This window comes from Lithobates pipiens, unplaced genomic scaffold (assembly GCF_037356315.1).
Source record: "Lithobates pipiens isolate NorthernLeopardFrog02 unplaced genomic scaffold, aLitPip1_a1.2 Scaffold_27, whole genome shotgun sequence".
In the NCBI taxonomy this organism is placed as follows: domain Eukaryota; kingdom Metazoa; phylum Chordata; class Amphibia; order Anura; family Ranidae; genus Lithobates; species Lithobates pipiens.
The window spans coordinates 115819565-115845576 of NW_027507788.1; the positions used below are offsets into that span (position 1 = coordinate 115819565).

The 26012-nt window shown below is 43.6% G+C and overlaps 1 protein-coding gene across 2 annotated transcripts in view; it reads left to right on the forward strand.

Annotated features, from left to right (window-relative positions):
* The first annotated feature begins 12056 nt into the window (after positions 1 to 12056).
* Positions 12057 to 26012, forward strand: part of THY1 (Thy-1 cell surface antigen) — a 35368-nt gene continuing 21412 nt past the window's right edge. The window contains exons 1-2 of one of the 2 annotated variants that reach the window (XM_077457387.1): positions 12057 to 12171; positions 13400 to 13492. The gene's annotated coding sequence lies outside the window, so the exon portion shown is untranslated. The remainder of the gene's footprint in view (positions 12172 to 13399; positions 13493 to 26012) is intronic. The other variant, XM_077457386.1, reaches the window with a different exon arrangement.

The following is a 26012-nucleotide window of genomic DNA, read 5'->3' on the forward strand; positions in this document are numbered from 1 at the left end:
GCCAAAGGTAATGCAATAGCTAAAGAAGCTGCATCTACACAAAAGGCAAACATTCAAATGCCCATGCTAACACTTCAGCCATGTTCCCTGAAAGAGACACATTGGCTCACGGAACTACAGGCTTTTGCCACCCCTGATGATATTGCGCAATGGAACTGTGATGGGATGGTACAAAAGGATCCTAAAACAGGATTAATCTGCAAAGAGGGGAAGCCGTGTATTCCTGTTGCTAGCGCCCCCCTGTTCATTGCGCAATACCATGGACTGGGTCACAAGGGATGGCAGGCCACATGTGAACTTCTAGATGCAGATTTTTTCATTGCAGGATTACCTAATCTAGTCAAAGCTTTTGTAAGGAGATGTGTCACTTGCATTAGGAACAATCCAACAAACCCAAAGAAATCAAAGCATGAACATCTTGAGTACCCAACAACACCGTTTACCCATTTACAGATAGACTTTACACATATGCCCAAAGAAGGAAAGAAACAACAATATCTTTTGGTCATAGTGGACATGTCGCAGTGGCCAGAAATTTTTGTCACCAACAATGAAAATGCACAAACTGTAGTGAAGATCCTCACACAGGAAATTATTCCTAGATGGGGATGTCCATTGCAAATAAATTCAGACAATAGCCCAGCTTTCACAGCTAAAATCTGCCAAGATCTTGTAAAAGTACTAAAAATAGACTGGAAATTTCACCTCCCCTACCATCCACAGAGTTCAGGAATTGTAGAGAGAATGAATAGAACAATTAAAGACAGGATAAGGAAAGCTACGGGTGGGAATTTTGGCAAGTGGAAAAAAGTTCTCCCAGCTGTATTAGCTGAAATCAGAATGACCCCTCACAGTGTGATGGGTTATTCCCCCTTTGAGGTACTCATGGGTAGGCCATTCCCGACACCGTGGGCTAATCATCCCTTGATGGTAGAGAAAGGTGATTTGGAACAAATACAGGAGGAATATGTAAAAAAACTGATTGAAACTCTTGATATTGTCGAAAGAAGAGTTGCTCGCACCTCTCCTTCTTCTTCAGAGGTACCAACCCACCCGTTCCAGGTCGGTGATCAAGTTGTGGTCCAGAGGCTTCAGAAAGGTCGAAAGCCGCAAGAGGTTCCATTCAGACCAGTGACCAAAGTAGTAGCCGTCACCAGGACCGCCATCCTTACAGAGGAAAGTCCTACTTGGATCCATGCCAGCAGAGTAAAGAAGGTTGAAGAGAAAAGAGGTGAAGCAGGTGTTTTAAGTCCTCAAAAGACAAGCACAGACATAAAGAACAGTGATGTCACTCATTTCACCACAGACTTCTGGGAAGGCCTTTTGCCTTCTGGTGATGTTTCTACTTCTGATCTTTGTCCCAGTGTGGATAATAACTAACTGTATCTTTCATCCTGATGACTTAGGTGCCTTGAAACTCATATGTGGTAAAAGCAAAATACACACCAACCATACTGACTGTCACCTCAGAAATCGCAGTAAAAGAGATGTCTCTAATGAATTGATCAAAGAAACAAGTTTTTCTGGAAAAATGTTACTGTTAAAATTTAAATATGCTTATGCTAGAAAGTCAGGATATGAAAAATGCTGGATTTGTAGTAAGTTGCACCCAGAAACTGCTAAAATCCCACTTTTAGCTGTCCCTCTAAACCTCAAGTCATTATTGGAAAATACTCTAGTCTTAAGTATTAAGAATGTCTCGGAAGGGTACTGCAATCAGAGTATTATGTTTTACACTTTAGGAAAGACACATGAACCTGAGTGGTGTGTTCAGTTAGGCAATACATCCAATGAAATAGGTATGTGTTCCAAGTCTGTATTTAACATTTCAAAGGGTATTCCCTTCCACACCAACATTATCATAGGTCATATGTGTAGTTACAAAAATCAATCCCTTAACAACACCATTAGTGAACTTACTACATACAGGAACACAACCTCTGGGATACTTGTGAGTAAACTTGTTAGTGCTGCATTTGAGGCTGGAACTGAGCCCCAACGTAGTTCTCTAAGAAGTTTTTCATTGGGAAACAATACATACGTATGCTGTGCTAAAATTTGTTACCCATGGATCCCCGCAGGAGTGAAAGGATGGTGTTATTTAGCACAGTTGGTACCAGTCATGTCAGCCCTAGGCCAGAATCAGGAACATCACATACAAGTTACTTCAAGTCCAGTACATAGGTTAACTTATAAATACAAGAGAGAAACCCCACCTATGTTTTCTACTTCAGATAAGTCATGGACATGGTTTCCATCCTGGACAGGATGGGGCATAACCATGATGGACAAATTAAATAACTACACTAGTCTAATAAATGATGTTATGGAAAAAAAACTCCCAAGATATAGGACTACTCAATGTCGAGCTCAAAGCAATTAGAAGACAACTAGAGTTACACGAATTGGCTATTGAAAGCATGAGTGCAGCTCTGACAGGTTTATGCGAAATGACCCAAGATTATGAAAGTTGTACATGGTTTCACAATACCAGCCTGGAAATCCCAGACTACTATGATGTTATTAGTCAATACCGAACACAGGTAAATGAATTAATGAAACAAGCAAGGGACATAGGTAATTATGGATGGAACCCCTTTTCTAGTTTGGGTTTAGGTGGAATGTTTTCATGGTTAAAGGACATAGTGATTATGATTATCATAGTACTATTGTTAGGATTGATAGGCTACCTGATTTTCAAGCTTATTCTACTTTGTATTAGCAAATGTACTACACCAGACCAACCTTCTCACGCATATACACAATATCTGCAGCTTTATGTAAATGAATATAACAAACGTAGCAAGAACCGTAGATTTCAGGAGGCTGCGGATCTGTAGAAAGTCATTCCATGACTTAAGAGGGGGTTGAAAGGTTATGTTAAGCATCCATCTTGTTTCTGTCAGCCATCTTAATATTCACAAACTTTCATTTCACAATATGTACAGTTTGAACACCCCTTTAACTTCTCAGATAACTGTCTCAACATGAGATTCTTCTAACTCATTTGTTCTCACACACTTATCTATAACTTTCACACATTTTCTCAGCATTCCTTTAGCTACAGAAGAAATTATGTACCGTCTCTTATCTTTTTCTTATATTAATTCAGCTAACTTAGAAGAACAAAGAACAATAGCGTTTTGTCTTGACCAGCTGTAATCGTCTTGATGTCTACTGCGCATGTCTTATTCTGTGTGACGTGAAATTTACTATATCAATCGCTTTGTAATAACTCAATACAATTAGTTCTCGAAGGACGCCATGGTGTGTGTGTGGTTTTATTTGTCCTTTGAGAATTGATTCCAGAGTACTCTGAATTTATACAATACATTGGATCTAAGGTCTGAGAGGTTGAAGGGACCACCCTAGACACAGGATTAACCCATTCACTTACATTTTAGCTGCCTCAGAAGGAACATGGAGGGGAGTGGGACAAGCGCCGTCAGATTACATACAGCGAGAATCTCCTGTTTACTTGGCGGCCTCTGTAACAGGAAGTCAATAGATGGCAATGGCGGGGCTGTTGCATTGATGGCAATGGTGAGGCTGCATCGATGTGGATTAATGAGGCTGCATTGATGGCACTTGTGAGGCTGCAGATGGGCATTGATAAGGCTGCATTGATGGCAATGATGAGGCTGCAGATGGGCACTCAACTGCTTCAAAGTTCCTTATTTAAAAAATCTTTCCTCAAACTTCCCTCTTAAAATGAATGTGCGTGTTATACGCCTGTGCATGTTATTTTTTTTATTAATCGAATCTTTTATTATAATTTTTTTTTTTACAAACATAAATCATTATATTACATTACATCATATTTAATACTCATACGACAGTTATGTCCCATTATCCCACCCTTCCACCCCTTTGATCCATTGTCCTCCTATAATTCTACTTAGGGTATTTCTATCGTTGCCTGAAAATAAGTTTCTGATGCTTTAAACATTCTCCATTTTTTCCAGGTTGCCCTGTAGGTCTCCTTCCGTCCATTCTCCACTCTACTCAGATGTTCCATACTGTTAATATAATCTACTCTCTGTAACCACTCTTTAATACTTGGTTTCTTACTACATAGGCATGTTTTGGGAATAAGGGCTTTTGCTGCGTTAAGCAGAAAAGGTACTAATTTTTTTTTATATTGATTCTTTGTTTTAGTTGTCCCATGGAACAAACAGTTCCACGGACATTGAGGTATCTTATCTCCCGTTATTATCTCTATATATTTTAATACACTCCGTCAATATTCTTTTATCTCTGGGCATTCCCACCAAATATGAAATGTTGTTCCAAGTTGGTTGCACTGCCTCCAGCATTGTGAAGATTTATTTGGGTATATTTTATGTATTGTTTCCGGTGTCAAGTGCCACCGTATCATGCATTTATAATTTACCTCTGTTATGTCCGATGCATAGTTGTATATTGCGCTTATCATTTGCGTATCATCTAGTTTTAAGCCCATATCCTGTTCCCGTTTTGCCCATTTTGCGATGGATAGTGATAGTATTGTGATAGTATTTCATATAGTAGTGATATGCCATGTTTTACTGTGTTTTTTGAGTTACACAGCTTTTCCATTGGCAGTAATTCGCTCTCCTCCCTAATGGGATGGGGAATTTGTGCATGTTATATGCCGATAAATATGGTATTTCACTGTCCAAATTTAGCCTCCCATCACACCATTAGCACATGACTAGGCCTCATTCTGAATAAGTCCTAGTGTCTTTTCTTGATAGCTCCTTGCAGGCAGGGGTCTGCAGTACCCCTTTGTGGTAGCAACCGATTTGATTAAGAAGAATAAATGCAATTGATGGACTACAGATCCCAGCAAGTCCAATTGCAAATCCTGCCCGTCCTCCTGGCTGCAGCGACTTGACATATAACACCCACAGTCTCTCCTTTTGGCTCTACATCCAACTCCTGCCATGTTTCTTCCAGAGATTCCACTGTGCTTTCCACTCACCGACACCTGGCCTGGATCCTTCCTGAATGACTTTCTCCGGACATGCGCCGAACTGTCTCTTCCGTCTCCTGTTCCAGGAGGCCCCTCTATCACTGTGTAAAGAGAGGCTCCCTCCCAGCTCCCGAGCTCCCCGCCTGATGTACACCCCCCCACCCAGAAAGGGGGTTCCCTCAGACACGACACTCTAACACTCCATCATCCAGCCGACAACTCCTCCCCCAGCAGGCTGACCATGGGAATATGTAGGGCCTGTCCCCTGCCAATCCTAGTTGGGGACTGATCATGGCTCCCACATGCACCCCATGTCACTCCAGCTCTCTGTCCTGCCTCCTTTCCAGAACCTTCTCCCTGGAAACAGAGGAGGCGCCCATGGGCTGAAGCACATGTCAGTCACTTACTGCTATACTAAACCACTCCCTTGCCCCCAGATCAAAACACACAGGCTTAGCTCACAGCATAGGCCTGCCTAAATGTACCTGCGCTGGCAGCTTATACAAAACCTACACCTAGCACCTACGTACCTAAGGTAGAGGGATGACGTGGCAAGCCTAGGAGGGAGGGCGGTTGCCACATCACATGGCCCTAGTTACTTTTAAAGGTCGGAATCACCAGGCAGTACTGCCTGTCAAGAGCGACAGGGGATATAATTCTTGCTGTGACTGCAAAGCATCACATCAGCAGCCTGTGTATACCCTTGGATGCTGCTTCTGCTGTTTTTATGCACCTGGCATGTATTTAGCTGATTTAAAGAGGAAGTAAACCCTGATGGGTTTACTTCCTCTTTCATTCCCTGCAAATGCAAAGCATAATGGACTACTATGCATCGCATAGTAGTCCATTATGTGTCACTTACCTGACACAGGAGCCAGCGAAGTCACCGCTGTCCCCTGTAGTCCGGTGCATCCATCTTCTCGGTGGGGTCTCGCAGCTCCGCCGCTGTCGTTCGGCGAAGCCGCGATGACGTCACTCCCGCGTATGCGCACGGGAGCCGACACACGTGGCATCTCCGTCGTTGAAGATGTGTGCTCAGTGCGCATGCGTGCCGCTGTCTACGGCGCATACGCCGTAGACAGTAGTGCCTGTCTTCGGGCAAATATCTCCTAAACCGTATAGGTTTAGGAGATATTTCTTGGACCTACAGGTAAGCCTTAATCTAGGCTTACCTGTAGGTCAAAGTGTGTTGTAAGGGTTTACAACCACTTTAAACTTATGCCACATACACACGAGCAGAATGTCCGACATAAAAAGTCAGACGGGAGATTTTCATTGTATATTCCGATCGTGATGATGCCCCATCTGACTTTTTACGTCGAAAATTCTGACGGACCTAGAAATAGAACAAGTTCTAAATATTTCCGAAGGAAGCAATTCCTATCAGGAAACCACTCGTCTGTATACTGTTCCGACGGACCAAATATGACTCATGCTGTGAAGAAAGTACGAGACAGAAGCTATTGGCTACTGGCTATTGAACTTGGAGACTCTCAAAAGTTAGGAACACAGTATACAGAGGAGCCTTGGCTTGGGCACTGCTGCTTACACATATATATGCAAATGTGTGCAACTAAAACCTCTATTTTTACTGAGAATTGTATGACAGGGTACTTTTTTTTATTTATTTTTTGCAGGCTAGCTGGTAAGTTTTTGTGTGTTTATACTAAACGTCAGCTTTAGCAATTCTCATTTAACTTCAGTTAACTTCTTCCTGCCCATGCTATAGTCAAAAGACAGCTACAGGCTTCTTATGGGAGGGTGTCAGTGGATGTCCTCCCAGATGCCCACCTCCCACGCACCTGGGGCACGCATCCGGCATGCTCTGACTGCTGTGTCCTTTGGACTGCTGTGTCCTATTCCCTTCAGAACCCTTGTGGCTTCCTCCTTATTCAGGAGAAGCTAACATTCCCCCTTTCACTGCCCAGCCAGGAGTCCAGGTGGACACAGAAAATTTTTCCCCAATAGATTTTTTTCCATTTAATTTTTACAGAGGACATGCGAGTGGAGAGCCCTAACAGTGGAGGAGAGATTTTTTGGGCCTCACATTCTGTATGGGACTAACCAAAAAAAGAATAATTACGTTCATATTGGTCAACTCACCCCATCCACCACATGCCCATCTTTTCCTTGATAATGCCCAGAACCAAATATATCATGATTATGAGTTTCCTGCACTATAATGATAATACCCCCAGTGCCCTCCCCGAAATGACCCAAATTATGATAAGCTTTATAAAATTCAGCCACTACTAAATTATTTTTCTGAAATCTTCCCCCAGTTGTTTACCCCAGACCAACAGATATGTGTGGATGAGTCGCTTATCAAATTTACTGGTAGGCTGGGCTTTAAACAATTTATTCTCACCAAAAGGGCACGCTATGGGGTGAAGCTGTATAAGTTGTGCGACCGAGCCACAGGGTATACATATGCCTTCATGGTATATGAAGGGAAGGACACCCAGCTGCATCCCCCTAATTGCTCAGGCTACATGGGCTCAAGCGGGAAAGTCATTTGGGAACTCATAAACCCACTCCTGGAGAAAGGCTACCATTTGTGCGTAGCTAAATTTTATACAAGTTTGGCTTTTTCCGCAACCTTCACAGAAAGAACACTCCAGCATGTGGCACTGTACGGATGAACTGGAAGGGCTTTCCTCAAAGACTCGTCAACAAGAAGTTAAGAAGAGGGGAGACGGGCGAGTTTGCGGAATGAGGAAATTCTGGCTGTGAAGTGGAGGGACAGAAGGGATGTCTACATGCTTTCTTCAATCCACAATAATACATTTGTGGAGATCACCAGGAGGAATGGCCCAATCCAAAAGCCAACATGTATCCATGAATACAATATGTTCATGGGGGGTGTTGACTTCAATGACCAAATACTCAAACCTTACCTTGCCACAAGATGAACATACCAGTTGTATAAAAAAGTAAAAATGTATTTGTTTAATTTGGCCATATCCAACAGCTATATTATCTATCGCAACTCCACTGAAAGCCCCAAACCCTTCCTTCGCTACCAGGAGGAAATCACCACTGCCCTTATATTCCCAAATGGCCCACCAGAAAAGATTTGATCCGATGTTATTAGCAGACTCTCCATACGCCACTTTCCCGATAAAATCCCTCCCAGACCAACAGGCCAAAAACGTCAGAAAAAATGCCGGGTGTGCACCAGAGGAGGAGTTAGAAGAGACACCACTTATTATTGTCCCCAATGTCCTTCCCAGCCAGGCTTCTGCATAGTTGACTGTTTCTGTCATTACCATACTTCAGTAAATTATTAGTGAAGTATGGTAAACATAACCCTCACTTCCTTCCATTTACCTTCACACCCTTTATGCCGCTAATTGCTCTGTAACTGACCCTGGCTTGTTATTCGACCGTGCTTCTGCCTAACGATTCTGTATATACCCCTGCCTGATCTGGAACTGACCCTGGACTGTTTGACCATGATTTTTGCCTGCCTCTTGGACTGATCTTGTACCCCTGCCACTGGACTAATGAGATTCATAACACAAGGGTCTCACATATGTAAGGGGCTCCAGAATTGTTTTTCTGGATGGAAATTACTTTTTTGTTTTCTCATTCCTAGATTAGGGTCTGGAGACTCAGAGGCTTCAAAGAGATTTGGGTGGGAGAAATCTCTGCCCCTGTCCCAATTCTGACCTGAATGAGGCCCTACTTCTGCCTGCTGCCTGTAGGACCTATGCCATTATGCCTCCTGTCGCATGAACTGACCACACCGCATGGACCATGTTCCTGCCTACTACCAGAACCAATATTTTGGCACTGCTGACAATCTCTGCCTGGACTGTATATGGACAGTATCCCTGCCTGCTGCCTGTACTGACTATGGACAGTATTCCTGCCTGTTGCCTGGACAATTGCTTTTGCTTTTGCTGACCATGTCCCTGCCTGCTGCCTGGACCAGTGCTGTCCTCCTGTGGACAACCGCGCTACTAAAACCACAGGTAATCTTTTGTTTACCCTTTACTACAGAATGTACAGTGGTGTGAAAAAGTGTTTGCCCCCTTCCTCATTTCCTGTTCCTTTGCATGTTTGTCACACTTAAGTGTTTCGGAACATCAAACCAATTTAAACAATAGTCAAGGACAACACAAGTAAACACAAAATGCAATTTGTAAATGAAGGTGTTTATTATTAAAGGTGAAAAAAAATCCAAACCATCATGGCCCTGTGTGAAAAAGTGATTGCCCCCTAAACCTAATAACTGGTTGGGCCACCCTTAGCAGCAACAACTGCAACCAAGCGTTTGCGATAACGTGCAATGAGGCTTTTACAGCGTCCTGGAGGAATTTTGGCCCACTCATCTTTGCAGAATTGTCCTAATTCAGTTACATTAGAGGGTTTTCGAGCATGAACGGCCTTTTTAAGGTCATACCACAACATCTCAATAGGATTCAGGTCAGGACTTTGGCTAGGCCACTCCAAAGTCTTCATTTTGTTTTTCTTCAGCCATTCGGTGGTGGACTTGCTGGTGTGTTTAGGATCATTGTCCTGCTGCAGAACCCAAGTTCGTTTCAGCTTGAGTACACGAACAGATGGTCGGACATTCTCCTTCAGGATCTCTTGGTAGACAGCAGAATTCATAGTTCCTTTTATCATGGCAAGTCTTCCAGGTCCTGAAGCAGCAAAACAGCCCCAGACCATCACACTACCACCACCATATTTTACTGTTGGTATAATGTTCTTTTTATGAAATGCAGTGTTCCTTCTACGCCAGATATACTTGGACACACACCTTCCAAAGAGTTCCACTTTTGTCTCATCGGTCCACAGAATGTTGTCCCAAAAGTCTTGGGGATCATCAAGATGTGTTGTGGAGAAATTGAGATGAGCTTTGATGTTCTTTTTGCTCAGCAGTGGTTTTCTCCTTGGAACTCTGCCATGCAGGCCATTTTTGCCCAGTCTTTTCCTGATGGTGGAGGCATGAACGCTGACCTTAACTGAGGCAAGTGAGGCCTGCAGTTCCTTGGACGTTGTTATGGGGTCTTTTGTGACCTCTTGGATGAGTCGTCGCTGCGCTCTTGGGGTAATTTTGGGCGGCCGGCCACTCCTGGGAAGGTTCACCACTGTTCCATGTCTTCGCCATTTGTGGATAATGGCTCTCACTGTGGTTCGCTGGATTCCCAAAGCTTTGGAAATGGCTTTATAACCCTTTCCAGACTGATAGATCTCAATTACTTTCTTTCTCAATTGTTCCTGAATTTCTTTGGGTCTCGGCATGATGTGTAGCTTTTAAGGATCTTCTGGTGGACCTTACTGTGTCAAGCAGCTCCTATTTAAGTGATGCCTTGATTGTGAACAGGTGTGGCAATAATCAGGCCTGGGTGTGGCTAGAGAAATTGAACTCAGGTGTGGACAACCACAGTTATAGTATGTTTTAACATGGGGGGCAATCACTTTTTCACACAGGGCCATGATGGTTTGGATTTTTTTTCACCTTTAATAATAAACACCTTCATTTACAAATTGCATTTTGTGTTTACTTGTGTTGTCCTTGACTATTGTTTAAATTGGTTTGATGTTCCGAAACACTTAAGTGTGACAAACATGCAAAGGAACAGGAAATGAGGAAGGGGGCAAACACTTTTTCACACCACTGTATTTTGGGGTGTAATTCTTGGTATGCGCATGCTAGGTGTCCCTAGAACACCTGATGGTATGTTGGGCCTCTGTATGTGGCCAGGTTGTGTAAAAGTCTCACACATGTGGTATCACCATGCTCAGGAGGAGTAGCAGAATGTATTTTGAGGTGTCATTTTTGCTATGTACATGCTATGTGTTGGAAATATATTATAAGTGGACAACTTTATGTAAAAAAAAATATGCACAATGGGGTCATTTTGTGGCCATTTCCATTGTCCTGGTGCTTCAGGGCCTTCAGAAGGGTAATAGATAGTCAACAAGTTAGATGTGTAATTTATGCTCCTAAAACACCTGATGGTGCTCCCTGCATGTTGGACCTCTATATGTGGCTAGGCTGTGAAAAAGTCCCACACATGTGGTATCACCATACTCAGGAGGAGTAGCAAAATGTATTTTGGGGTGTCGTTTGTGGTATACACATGTCATGTGAGAGAAATAACCCATTACAATGACAATTTTGTGGAAAAAAATATCTTTATTTTGCAAAGAATTGTGGGACCAAAATGAAATCAGAAACCTCCCCATGCATCATACTAGATACCTTGGAATGCCTACTTTCAAAAAAGGGGTCATTTGGGGGGTATTTGTACTTTCCTGGCTTGTTCTGGTTGCAAGAAATTAGATAGGCCACCAGTACATCAGCTGTGATCAATTTTTTATGATTTGCACCACAGATTGTAGACTCTCTAATTTTCACACAGACCAAATAATATCCACTAATTTGGATTATTTTTACCAAAGATATGTAGTAGTATAAATTGTTGCCAAAATTTATGAAGAAAAATTAATCATTTGCAAAATTTTATCACAGAAACTAAGAAAAATGCATTTTTTTCCAAGATTGTCTTTTTTCATTAATAGCACAAAAATAGCACTAAAAAAAAAAGCTCTATTTGTCTGAAAAAAGGACAAAAAAAATAATAATTTGGGTACAGTATTACATGGCTGAGTAATTGTCATTCAAAATCATTGAATGACAATTACTCAGCCATATAATACTGTACCCAAATTATTTTTTTGTCCTTTTTTCAGACAAATAGAGCTTTTTTTGGGTGGTATTTGATCACTGAAAACTAGTCTGGGCAGGAGGGGGTTTAAGTGCCCAGTAGGCAAGTGGTTAAATACCACCAAAAGAAAGCTCTGTCTATCTCAAAACAATTATACAAAATGTAATATGGGTACAGTGTTACATGACTGCAATTGTAATTCAAAGTGCGACTGCACTGAAAGCTGAAAATTGGTCTTGGCAGGAAGGGAGTGAAAGTGTCCGTTATTAAAATGGTTAAATACAGAATCAAAGAAATATATTTTTCCCCAAGACAAATGATATACTGTTAACCTACATTGCTATGATGTCTTTTTATTGCAGACCATCCCAGGGACAGTTGTTTGGAAAGTTGCAGTGCTCCACCTCCTTCTCTGCTGTTTTGAAGTGGTCCAGCTATCCCTCCCCTCACTGCAGTAAGAATCTGAACATTGCGGCAGAGGGAGGTAGCTGTCTGACTGCTGCAAGGAGCCCATGAACAGACTCAGGGAGGAAGGTAAAGCATGCTTCTATCAGACAGAGATGCACGCAGTCTTGCATGGGCTGAATCACAGGAGAATTAGGCATTTCTACATGGGAACATTAAAAGATATAAAAATGCAGAGAACATTCATCCTCAATGGACTTTTATTTATTTTAAATACATGCATGTAAAAAAGTGTATATATGTTGTAGGGTACCATAAGCGTAATCTGATTAGCTGTCTAATGATGAGAAGGCTCTGAGCAGTCAGGCAATAGATTTGTTTGATGGTGAATGTCATTCTAAGGTGACATTACTACTTGCAATTGCATGAAGGAACCATTACATTTACATTTACATTACATTTCTCCCCTGCAGTGTCCCATAACTCGACATGACACATTAAAGGGACAATCCAGTTGCTACCTATCATTTTCTTCAGACAATTTCAGTTGTCAGCCAGAAAGTGACAAATTTAGTACAATTTGCAAAGCTTTAACAAAAGGGGGAAAAAAGCTTTATTTTAGCCATGTGACTGTAATTTTCAGATTGCATTGGACCCTGTTTTTGGAAATGAAGGCTTCTTGTCCTGATATGTTAGCTTTGAGAATTGATCTAAAGCAGTATTAAACCCAAAAGCAAATAATTATTATATTGCAGCTTACCCATTCTTAGATGTGATGGCTGCATTGTTTCCTTTTTTAGGTTTTCTTTCTTCAATTTTCATCTGGTGATCCAGCTAGCACAGCGGTCATCAACCCTGTCCTCAGGGCCCACTAACAGGCCAGGTTTTATGTATTACCTTGGGGAGATGCAGACTAGAATACGGCAATTACTGAGCAGCAAATATCACCTGTGATGTATTTCAGTTATCTTGCAAACCTGGCCTGTTTGTGGGCCCTGAGGACAGGGTTGATTGATGACCACTGAGCTAGCAAGTCTGTCGGGTTTTTTTTTTTCACAAGCTCTCCAGTAGAATGTTTCAGTTTACATGGATGAGACCAACCACCTAACACTGGCAGGGGGTCATTAAAATGACCAGCTTTTATTTATTCATGCAAAACCTTTATCCCAGAAGGAAAAAAAACCTGTTTGCTGTAACTGATTATAAAGTGTGAGCCGGAGTTTGGTGTCAATTTGTTACAGTATCTAAATCTGCTAATAAATGTAACACTACCCTCCCTCCACTTCCCCGACTGACAATGTTGCGGTCTGCTGTGCCTCCTGTTCTCATTCCTCCAATTGTTGTCTCACTAATACAGGAGGTGTGTTACTGGACAGATCACCAGGTGAAAATAGAGAGTAAAAAAGACAAAACAAAAGAAAACGAATTCAGCCACCACATCTAATGATTGGTAAGCTGCAATATATAAAATTTTTGGTTTTGGGGTTAATACCGCTTTAATGTTAAAAACTGCTGATGCAATATTGAAGAATCTTCCTATTTGTGTATGACATCATGCACAGCTCTCTCTCTCACTCTCCTGAGAGTTTGCCAGGAAAGGGGGGGGGGGTGTGAGTCATAAGAGGGCCAATGACACCTGCAGAGCGTGAGGTGTGCCTCTATGTGTCTGTGTAAATCCAGGAAGTGAACAGGCAGCAGCTTCAGCTTCCTCAGTTAAAATGGTTGCAGCCAGACTCAGTGGAGGGAGATTTCTGCAGCATATTTGGCAAGTACAGAATCACAATTTATATAAAATAATATGTAAAGTGGTTGGAGGGAAGCATCAGAATGGCAAAGATGTTTTTAATTATAAATTATGTGAGCAAACTGCAGTTCCTCTTTAAGGGGGAGCAGTGAAAACATGGCTGAACTGTGTGTTTTCATTGCCCCTCAAACTACAAGTATGAATGAGCCCTTTCATTTCATGTCCTGTATTGATGTCATCAGAAATCCTAGCATTATCAGTCCAAGGATATTTCATGAATCAGTGGGGGGATTGGGTGTGGTTCCTCCAGATTTGAATGGGAACATAGCTGAAAAACTCAGGGCCCTGGTACTATCAATGTGGGCAGTAAACCCCTACCAGCACTAAACCTGGCATTCTTCCTATGTCTTTTATTTTTTTTATTTTTAGTCTAAAAAAAATACAATTTTCCAATTGATTAGTGTAATAAGCAGCTGTTACATGCTTTTTTATGTTTTTACAATGTTATGTGAAATATATTTAGCTTTCAGGGATGTTTCAGTTTCTATAGACCAATGTCATTTTATTATGTGTTCAATATCCATGCTCTGATTATGCACCACTATGTGGACAGAATATCAAAACGGAAATGCTTATGTATATTCTACAGATTCTCCTTTGTAGAATTTTAAAGGGAAACGAAAAAATATTTGGGGAATTTTTATGATGTTATTTTAAGATAATACATTTTAAACTGTTGTTTTGTCTGTTCTATATGTAAACGGTCCTTGTTTTTACAAATAAATATTTGATGCATCGTGAAAGATACCCTGAGCACAATGATTTACCTAAAAAACTAGCACAGAAGAAGTAGCTCCCTTTCATAAACAGAGCCCTCTCACATTGATTATGTCACCATTTTTAAGAGCAGCAAAATCATGACAAAGGCCCCAATCCTTTCCCAATCTAAGAATAAAAAAAAAAATTGGATGGAGCTCTGCTTTATATTTGATTACCTATGCAGTAGTACTGTATATTTACAGAGTAGTACAGCTGTACTACAAAACATGTTACATAACATTGCCAGATGCACCTCTTACATATCCAAAAAGGGGGGTCTATTTAAAATGGAAAGTGGTATCACTGTAAATACTTCCATTAAATATTTTATTTATAAGTCTGTTCTATGCATAACATACTCTGCACTAGGCAGAGATCCCCATCGGCGAATGGGGCCCTAAATATCTGTAGTGCCACCTGTGTTCATAAATATTTGAATGTATTATGCAATCCATGTATGTTTTTTACAGTGTAGTGAACCCTCAAACAAAGATGCTGCATATCCAACTCCACTCCAAACACAACCAAGCCCATTTTTGGACTCACTTTCCACTCTTAGGTACCCCCACACCTCTACTGCTGCTTACCTCACTGTAATCGCTCCCTTCACTGAAGATGCCTAGTACTCCAGAGGAAATTAGGCAGAGCCCTCACTGAAATGTCCTGAGTTCCCAATCCACAACTTACATATGGAGCATCAGAGTGTTAATAAACAGATTGGCATGAGAAGAGGCCCTGCTGCAGCTGTTGGGGAAGGTGTTGTATTTAAAGGCACTTGGGCTGCCATGGCAATGCCCCTGCACTACCATGGCAATGCGCCTACTGTAGTCCCACAGCTAAATGTCTATAATGTCTAAATGTGATATCCAGCTTTTCAGAGATGCTTACAGTGCCCCCTTAAAATTTTCCACATTTTGTCATCTTACAACCAAAAATGTAAATGTGTTTTATTGGGATTTTATGTGATATACCAACACAAAGTAGCAAATAATTGTGAAGTGGAAGGAAAATTGTGGCATCATATGGCGGCAATGCTTTTCTTCAGCAGGGACAGAGAAAATGGTCAGAGTTGATGGGAAGGTGGGTGGAGCCAAATACCAGCCAATCTTAGAAGAAAACACGTTAGAGTTTGCAAAAGACTTGAAACTGGGGTGGAGGTTCACCTTCCAGCAGGACAATGACCCTAAGAATACAGCCAGAGTTACAATGGAATGGTTTATTTCAAAGCATATTCATGTATTAGAAAGGTCCAATCAAAGTCCAGACCTAAATCCAATTGAGAATCCGTGGCAAGATTTGAAAATTGCTGTTCAGACGCTCTCCATCCAATCTGACAGATCTTGAGCTATTTTGCAAACAATGGTCAAAAATGTAATTCTCTAGATGCGCAAAGCTGGTAGAGACATTCCCCAAAAGACTTGCAACTGTAATTGCAGCGAAAGGAGGTTCTACAAAGTATTGACTCAGGAGGGCTGAATACAATTGCACATGTAGCGATACCCCCAAAGGAGCTGCTTAAATTGGTTCAGTCCGTTACACTGCCTCTCAACTAAAGGAATGGCCTCAGAACCTCTGGCACACTTTTCAATGTAAGAAATAGAATACCACAGTAATGACACACAGACACAGTTCAAGTAATAATGTTTTCTTTCTATGTACTTAGGCAGCAAGAATTCAAAATGGTATTGGTCAGCCAGATCCTGGACAAACAACCAGGATTTGGTTAAAGAGATTTTTTTAGTGCTCAAACAAATATGCAAATAGACAGCATAAATACAGTCAGTGACAGATAATCTGTAAATACCTTCTTTAAAACTATTGAGTACTTGTAGATATTACCAATACTAAAGGGGAACCTCAGGCCACACTATTAACCATTAACTCTAATGAGAGGTCTGACTTAAGGATGATGGTATAAGTGCCCTTATAGCAGAAATGACAGTAATGTCCCTGTTGCAGATCTGATGGTCTTCACCGCCATGGAGGAGCTTTTAGCCAATAAGGTGTAGTAGCAGACGTTAGGTTTCTTTAAATGAGGAAAGCTAAAGGTGTCTCTGCACGGTGTTCAAAGTAGGTTCAGCAAAGTATTCCTAAGGTACAGATGTCTGTGCACAGGCATTCCAGGAAACAGCCATGGGCCTAGTCTGCCCTGTACTTTTCTGGTCTTTCCCACAATTCTCTTGACTCTCTGCAGGGCAACCGGGGATTTGCAGACCTGTCACCTTAAGTCAGTCAGGCTGCTTTGTGCTGGGACTTCATATCCCACAGTTCCTTTCTCCTCCTACAGTCTTCCCTTGATAGGCTGTCTTTCCTCTGCCAATGAAGAAGTAGGGGAAAGGGCAGAGTAGGCTGTCTTGCCTGTGACTCATCTCACAGTGTGAAGAAAAAATAAAGGGAGGAAGGAACCCACTCCAACAGAACTGACAGACTGTCTTTTTATTAAAAGTCCTGACTAGCCTGGCAATACAGTAAGGATGTCTACACACTCCCCCCACCAGAGAACCTTTGGGCCTCCAAAGGAAATGAGTCTTGTACCTGGTACAGGCCTTACAGTTACACGTGGAGTAAATAGATTAAGTCAAACAAGAAATCAAACAGTTTTCATTTGTATAAGAAGAGCTCAAACTCAAACAGCTCATGTCTTAACATAAATTCGACAGAGGAAGCTCACACCAATTGTCAGAGGAAGGGAGGTTGTTCTGTACGAAAGCCACTGATACTGGGGTGACCTGAGGTTGTCCTCCACCAAATCTTTGGTGGAAGAACCAGACGTCTCAAGAGTCCTTTGAGAGGTGAGGATAACTCTTCACTCTCGCTGTTCTTTAGGCTCTGCATTTGCAAGCACACTGGTCTCCTCCTCAACAGCTTTATCTTCTTCCTGCAAATCAGATTCAGCTTCCTTGTCAGTAAAGGATGGGAAGTCTCCGGGATTTACTGTCAGCAGAGAAGATTGGGGGTCTTCCAACTCTTCATAAGGAAAGAAAGAAGCTTCTGGTCTAAGCATCCCAGTGTCAGTTGCCTTTGGGGGAGAAAGGGGGGGGTGGCATGCCTTGATCTTTAGGATGTCCACAACCAATCCATCCCCTGCTTCTGACAGAGGCAACAGATAGTGGTGATACCGAGTCTTCAGTGGTTCTGCACTTCCTTCTGGCCTGATTTGATACACCGGGAGTCCTGGCAGATGCTTGAAATTGACGTAGGGCTGTGACTTCCAGTGGTCAGCCAACTTGTGCTTTCCAGGGACACCCAGGCTTGTCAGCAGTACTCTGTTACTTGGTTGCAAGTCCTGCACTCGTAACATAAGGTCAAAGTTTCTTTTGTTCCTCTGTCCTCCGGCATCTGAAGACTTTTCCGTAGCTGGTCTACATATCCTCTGTGGGAGGTTGTTGAAGTATGGTCTAAGGACGTGCCAAAGGCCAAGTCTACAGGCAGCATGCAAAAGGGAGAGTATCCTGTGGCATTGTTTGCGGTGCTGTTATAAGCATGCATAATAGCAGCTATTTGCTTTCTCCAGTGCTGCTTTTGTTCTGAATTCAAAGTATGTCCAGGAGGGTTCAGTTGAAACTCTGTCTGAGGATCCCCTTGAGGATGGTATGGGGTGGTTCTGGACTTTTTAATGCATAACAAGTCTAAAAGTCTCTTGATGAGACTGCTCTTGAAGTCTCTACCTTGATCAGAGTTGATACGTTGGGGATGACCATAGTGTACAAAGAACTTCTCCACTCAGATCTTGGCCACTGTGGATGCCTGTTGATCCTTTGTGGGAAATGCCTGGGCGTACCGAGTGAAGTAGTCAGTCACTACCAGGATATTTCCCTGTCCACTCAGATCAGGCTCCAAGCACAGAAAGTCAATGCACACCAGCTCCATGGGTCCCTGACATCTGATGCAGGTGTGGCAATAGCCGTCAATTTCAGCCCGCATGCAGGGCCAGTAGAATCGGTCCCTCACCAGGTAGAAAGTCCTCTCTGGCCCTAGGTGGCCATGGTTGTCGTGTAGGGCAGGTAATACTGTTTCCCTATGTTTTTCCGGTAGGAACAAATGCCATCCTTCTTCTAGATCATCAGAGGGGCCCCTTTGGTAGACCACCCCTTGATGCAGCTGCAGACTATCCCACTTTTGGTGCAGTAGACGGGCCTCCATCGGGAAGTCAGTGACAAACTACAGAGAAGGTCTTCCAACTCATCCCTTCACAAGTCTTTCTTAGAAAGCTTTGGCAGACTTTCACCCCCAACTTGGGTGACCTTGCAAAAACATTTGGGGACACCAGCAGCTGAAACTCCAATGTCTTTGGCCCTGGAGCCTCCTCCAGTGCAGTGTTCTGCTCCTTTACATAAGGCTCTCACCCCTTCCGGAGTCGGCTGGACCCATTCTCCTGGAGGGTGAATGGAGCAATGGGGGCTTATTCTCCATATAGATAATCCTTCAGTTTATCCGGTACTGCCAAGGCCATAAACTCGAGTTTGTGGGATAGTTCTTCTCAGAGGGTGGCAAGCTCAGATTCACATAGGCAACAGGCCGTAAGTGGCCGTCGTGCGCCTAACCCATCTCGACTAGCGTCAATGTGTAGGTCATATGGCTTGGTTGGATCTGCCTAGGCAGGGACTGGAGCAGTTGTTAGGCTCAATTTCAGCTGCCTAAAGGCCTTTTCACATTGGGCAGTCCACTGTTTCTGAATGGACTCTCTGGGTCCTCCAGCTGGTCTGACAAGCTTCGTCAGAGCTGGGGCATCGTCTTCCTCTTTGCTTTTCAGTAGCTCATTGAGTGGGTGTGCTATTTTAGCAAATCCCTAGACAACTCTTCTGTAATAGGAACAGAATCCCAGAAATGACCTGAGCTCAGTCACGTTAGTAGGCCTCGGCCAGGAGGTGGCAGCTTCCAGCTTCTGGAGGTCAGTGGACACGGCAGATACAATGTGACCAAGGTACTTGATCGAGGGTTGATAAAACTTCTCCAGAGACAGGTTCAATCCCTCGTCATGGAGTCTCTTGAGGACCTTCTCCAGATGCTCTTCGTGCTCCTCCTGAGGTCTTCTTGAAGACAATGATGTCGTCAAGATACACCAACACTTCTGTCAGGTTCATGTCACCCATTGTCTTATCCATGAGCCTTTGGAAAGTGGCTGTGGCACCGGACAAGCCTTGAGGCATGTGGCTAAGTTTAAAGAACCCCACCAGGATAATAAAGACGGTCTTCTCCTAATCCTCAGGATGAATTGGGATTTGGTAGTACCCGCTCTTCAGGTCCAGCACGCTGAATCATTTTGCCCCAGACAGGCTCTGCAAGGCATCCTCTATTCTTGGGGTGGTGTACTGGTCAGGAATGGTCCAACGGTTCAGTGTTCTGTAGTCGATACACAGCCTCAGTGACCCATTCTTCTTCCATCCCACCACTATCGAAGAAGCATATAGGCTTCGGGATTCGCAGATGATAACCTGTTTCCCCTAAAATAAGACCTAGCGTGATTGTTGGTTATGGCTGCAATATAAGCCCTACCCCCCAAATAAGCTCTAGTTAAAGTCCTCGTATGTCTTATTTTCAGGGTAGGGCTTATTTTCGGGGGAAACCTGGTAGGGCTTTTTGGGGGGTAGGGCTTATATTGCAGCCAACACAGACAATCATGCTAGGTCTTATTTTAGGGGAAACAGGGTACCTGCTCTCTTCAATTCAGCCAATTGTTCACGCAGTTCTTCCATGTCTCCTAAAGGAATCCCCCGGACTCTTTCTCTTATTCTCCTGAAGATGGATCCGGTGGTTGGCACTCTTTGCACATTCCACATCGAATTCACTGTTCGAGAATGCAGCCTGCCATCTCAAGTGCTGAGTCTTGTCTCTTTCTTTCCATTCGGATGAGAGAGGAGTATTCTTTGGATAAAACTCCTCGACAGGGATCCCATCCTTTTCTCCCCCCACCAAATCAGACAGTGAGACTGGGGTTGCCGGATTCATTTTTCCCAGCAACATCCGAGCTGGCATCTTCACTGGTGAGGCTGTTATGTTGCAGACACTGATGAGATCCTCCCGTGACTTTTTTGCAATACTTTGGTTGAAACCACTTTGGGAATCATCTCTACTCCCATGTCTTCTCTCTGTCCGCTTCAAGGACAACGAAAAGGTCTGGTTGTTTCCAATTTAACTTGACAGATACTGGTAAACAGGCCACTTCATCAGGCTGTAACACCTTTTCACTCTGGTTCAAGTACCAGATCTTTCCCACTCCTTCAACTGGGGCCTTCGGTTCTTGTACCAGGCGCTGATAGGTTTGTCTATACATGGGGTGCACACTTGTAGTTGAAGGGTACGGCTCTTGGACAAGAGGTGTCAACAGTCTTCTGACAAGATCAGTATCAGTCCCGATGATGAGAGAACTCTTACTGACCCCTGGTGGACGAGGACAGACCACTGCCAAAGGTCTCAGCTTTCCCAGCTATGCAGGAATCCAAGGTTAGCTTGACTGGTAGCCATCATAGGGGAATTTCTGAGTCCCAATGCCCCATATCTCTAACTCTTCCAACTTCTGCAATGGCAGGTGTTTGAGATGCCGGTCATAAAAGTCTCTGTAGAGGAGGGTCACTTGAGCTCCGGTATCCAGGAGAGCCTTGGTGTAGATTCCCTCTATTTGGATGGAGACAGCCGGAGAAGGTCCCACTAGCTTGGCAGGGAATTTGTGGGAAGTGATAACTTTGGCCTCTTCGGTGGCTTGTATCTGTACTCCTTTCTTGTGGAAGTTCTGATCCGGCTTGAGTCTCCATTGAGCTCTGGGAGCCTGGTGTGCATTGACTCTCCGACATCAGGTAGTATGTGTCAAAGGGAGCGGGACACTGGGTGGTTCAGAGGCATCAAAGGTAGCCCTCTGCAAGAGTTTGGACTTCCGCTGTGGTCTCTTTGCATCGTTGATTTTTCTGGAGCTAGCTAATGTAGATGGCCACCCGGTTAACTCCTTCACCAGGGCCCTCTGGAGTTTCCTGCTGGCTTTATGGCGATGTGCTACAGGCTTCACTGGGCTTGGGTATATTCATTGATGTCTCCTCTGCAGTTGAAGCAAATTCCTTGGTTTGATGGCTTCTCCACCTAAGCAGCTGTAGAGCTTGAGGACTTCTTGGGCACTAAAACTTCATCGGTAGGTAGAACAGCGGGCCTGCCAGTTAACAGAGCCATCATCTCTATCAACTGCGACACCTGAATTTTAAGGAGCTCGACCTCAGGTCGCCATCAGCTGCACTGGCCACCCTGACCCTAACAAGAGTTTCTGACCTCTGACTCTTTTTTTTTTTTTTTACAGCATGACCTCCCCTTCCTGCACAATCCGGATCGGATCTGGATACTTAAAGATGCTACCATCTTGCCATGCTCTCAACAGGTGGGTGATGGGGTTTAAGGGCTGAGTATCCCTCAAGACTTCCTGGGGTCTATACTCTTTTTCAGCAAGATCTGGTGCATCAGTTTGTCCAAACGTCTCATGTACTCCAATAGCTTCTCTCCCTCATTTTGGTAAGTGTGCTCCAACTGGTACATAAGATCAGAAACCACCTCTGTGTGCCAAAACACATCCAGCAAGATGTTCAGGTAGTCCTGGGCAACACAATCTTGCTTGCTGAGCTTCAAATTGCAGATGGGTTCTGAAGCAGGCCACTCTCTGTGATTCTCTGTTTCTTGTGGTCCTCAGGAATGTCCTATTCATCCAAGGCTTGTGTGGCCTTGTCAAGCCACTCTTCAAAGTTGTCCTCTCCTGTAGTGGTTGTCTTCCAGAGAAAGCCCCGAGCTTCCAATATCCAGTTCCAGAGTATGTTGGAGGGTCTTTCTGACATTTTGACACAAAGTCCCCCCAGAGCAGCAAAGAATTCTGGTCCAATCATGGCCAGAGGTGACCGGAAGGGAACTGCTTCCGTAGTTGAAACAGCTTGATTGGAGCTGGTAGGACCCTCATCTGGAGCCTTCAGATGGATTATGCACAGCTCCGTCTTTTTGGCCAATTGCACACTAGCACCTTTGAAGATTTCAGGGACTCCTTGTCTCCACTCTAACAGCGCATAGGTGTGGGAGGTCCCACAGTCTGTTTTGACAGCAATCACCCACACCTTCCTTTCTGGGGACAGCATCTTCACTGCCCGGCTGATTTGTTCTTCAGCCTAGGTCTCCCCAGGGAATGTGATCACCGACATCAACTGTGAGCGGACACCTTCTTCCTCACACCATTGGATTGCAGTGGTCCATCCTGGTGCTTGTAGGGATGCTGTCTAGGGGAGTTGATTGCAGAGTAGTGAAAAATCCCAGATGCGGGCCCCCACATGTAACGATATTCCCAAAGGAGCTGCTTAAAAACGTTTGAAAACCATTTATCATTTTCCTTCCATTTCACAATTATGCGTCACTTTGTGTTGGTCTATCACAGGGGTGTCCAAACTTTTTTCAAAGAGGGCCAGATTTGATGAAGTGAACATGCCTGAGGGCCGACCATTTTGCCTGACATTCTTTGAACTATTGAAAATTCGGTCTAAGTGTGTCCATCCGAGCACTAATACACGGCCCAACAAGAATTCTCTTGCCTTTGTCGCACTCGTTCCCAACACACAGACGAATGCTCTGCACTTTAGGGGGCACCGTTAATTCTTAATGGTACCCCACACATTGGAAAATGTAGGGTGCTTTTGGTGCAGTGCAATAAAAAAAAAAAAAAAAAAGCTTGGGAACTTCTTTCCCTGCATTTTTGTGAGTAGGGAAGTCCATTGAAATTAATGGGCTGCCCTACACACAGTACGCAGCCACACAGATGTTGCATTTACGGGCTTAAAACAGGTGGTGAGGAGGCAACATAATGCCTCTTTATCGCCATTCAAATGCCTCTGCAAACAGATCTGTGCATGGATTGCTTTTCAGAGGAGCAGGAGTCCTGGCTAATATCACACACAAGCCCTACAAAAGCAGTTTTGATGGTATAAGAATGGGGGGAGGGGGGTCCGGATTAAAAGTAACATATACACAGACACAAGCACACAAATGCAGGCACACATACAGACAAATGCACGCCGCACACACATACAGACACATGCATACACATACATACAGACATATATGCACACACATACAGACATACATACTGACACATGTGCACACACACATACATACGCACACACATACATACAGACATACATACAGACACATGCATACACATACTTACAGACACATACAGAAATACATACAGACACACATGCACACACATACAGACATACAGACACATGTGCACACACACATACATACAGACATAAATGCACACACATACATACAGACATACATACATACACATGTGCACACACACATACATACAGACACATGTGCACAAACATACAGACATACATACAGACACATGTGCACACACACATACATACAGACACATGTGCACACACACATACATACAGACACATGTGCACACACATACAGACACATGTGCACACACATACAGACACATGTGCACACACACACACACATACATACAGACACGTGCACACACACAGACACATGTGCACACACACAGACACATGTGCACACACACACAGACACATGTGCACACACACACAGACACATGTGCGCGCACACATACAGACAAATGTGCGCACACACATACAGACACATGTGCGCACACACATACAGACACATGTGCGCACACACACATACATACAGACGCATGTGCACACACACATACATACAGACGCATGTGCACACACACACACACATACAGAAACATGTTCACACACACACACACATACAGAAACATGTGCACACACACACACATACAGAAACATGTGCACACACACACATACAGACACATGTGCACACACACACACACATACATACAGACATAAATGCACACACATACATACAGACATACATACAGACACATGTGCACACACACATACAGACATACATAGACACATGTGCACACACACATACATACAGACATAAATACAGACACATGTGCACACACACATACAGACATACATACAGACACATGTGCACACACACATACAGACACATGTGCACACACACATACATACACACAGACACGTGCACACACACACACAGACACATGTGCACACACACACACACACACACACATGTGCACACACACACACACACACACACACACATACATACAGACACATGTGCGCACACACATACAGACACATGTGCGCACACACATACAGACACATGTGCACACACACATACAGCCACATGTGCACACACACATACATACAGATGTGCACACACACACATACAGACACATGTGCACACACACACACACACACACACATACAGACACATGTGCACACACACACACACACATACATACACATGTGCACACACACACACACACACATACAGACACATGTGCACACACACATACAGACACATGTGCACACACACATACAGACACATGTGCACACACACATACAGACACATGTGCACACACACATACAGACACATGTGCACACACACACATACAGACATGTGCACACATACACATACAGACACATGTGCACACACACATACAGACACATGTGCACACACACAAACATACATACACATGTGCACATACACACACACACACATACAGACACATGTGCACACACACACATACAGACACATGTGCACACACACACATACAGACACATGTGCACACACACATACAGACATACATGCACACAAATACAGACACATGCATACACATGCATACACATACATACACACACATGAATAAAGGCCTTTTTAACACTAATCTAGCTTGTAGTACAGTACCTTTGCAGCTTCCTCATTCAGCCGGGTACTGCACTGTAGGGGGAAGCAGAGAGCACAGCACAATCCTCTGCACTTTACTTTCACTTTTGAAGCTCACGGAGCTTCTCACAGTGCCGGGGATCGGCTGATCTGACAGCCCTGATCCCGCAGCACACTAAATTGAGAAAGACCAGGCGGGCCGTACAAAACCGGACCGCGGGCCGCAATTGGCCCGCGGGCCGGACTTTGGACATGCCTGGTCTATCACATTAAATCCCAATAACATACATTAACCATAGGTTTTTGGTTGTAACATGACAAAAGGTGGAAAATTTCAAGGGGTATGAATACGTTTTAAAGGCACTGTACCACTCTCATCCTTCAAGCTTCTGCCATTTATCTACCTGGATGCTCCATTAGCTGGCAGGGGCCCATGTGTATGCTATATACAGCAGAGTAGGGATGAGCTTCGAGTTCGAGTCGAACTCATGTTCTACTCGAACATTGCCTGTTCGCCTGTTCAGCGAACAGTGAACAATTTGGGCTGTTCGCAGCAAATTCGAAAAGCCGGAACACCCTATACAAGTCTATGGGAGAAATCTAAAGTGCTCATTTTAAAGGGTAATATGCAGGT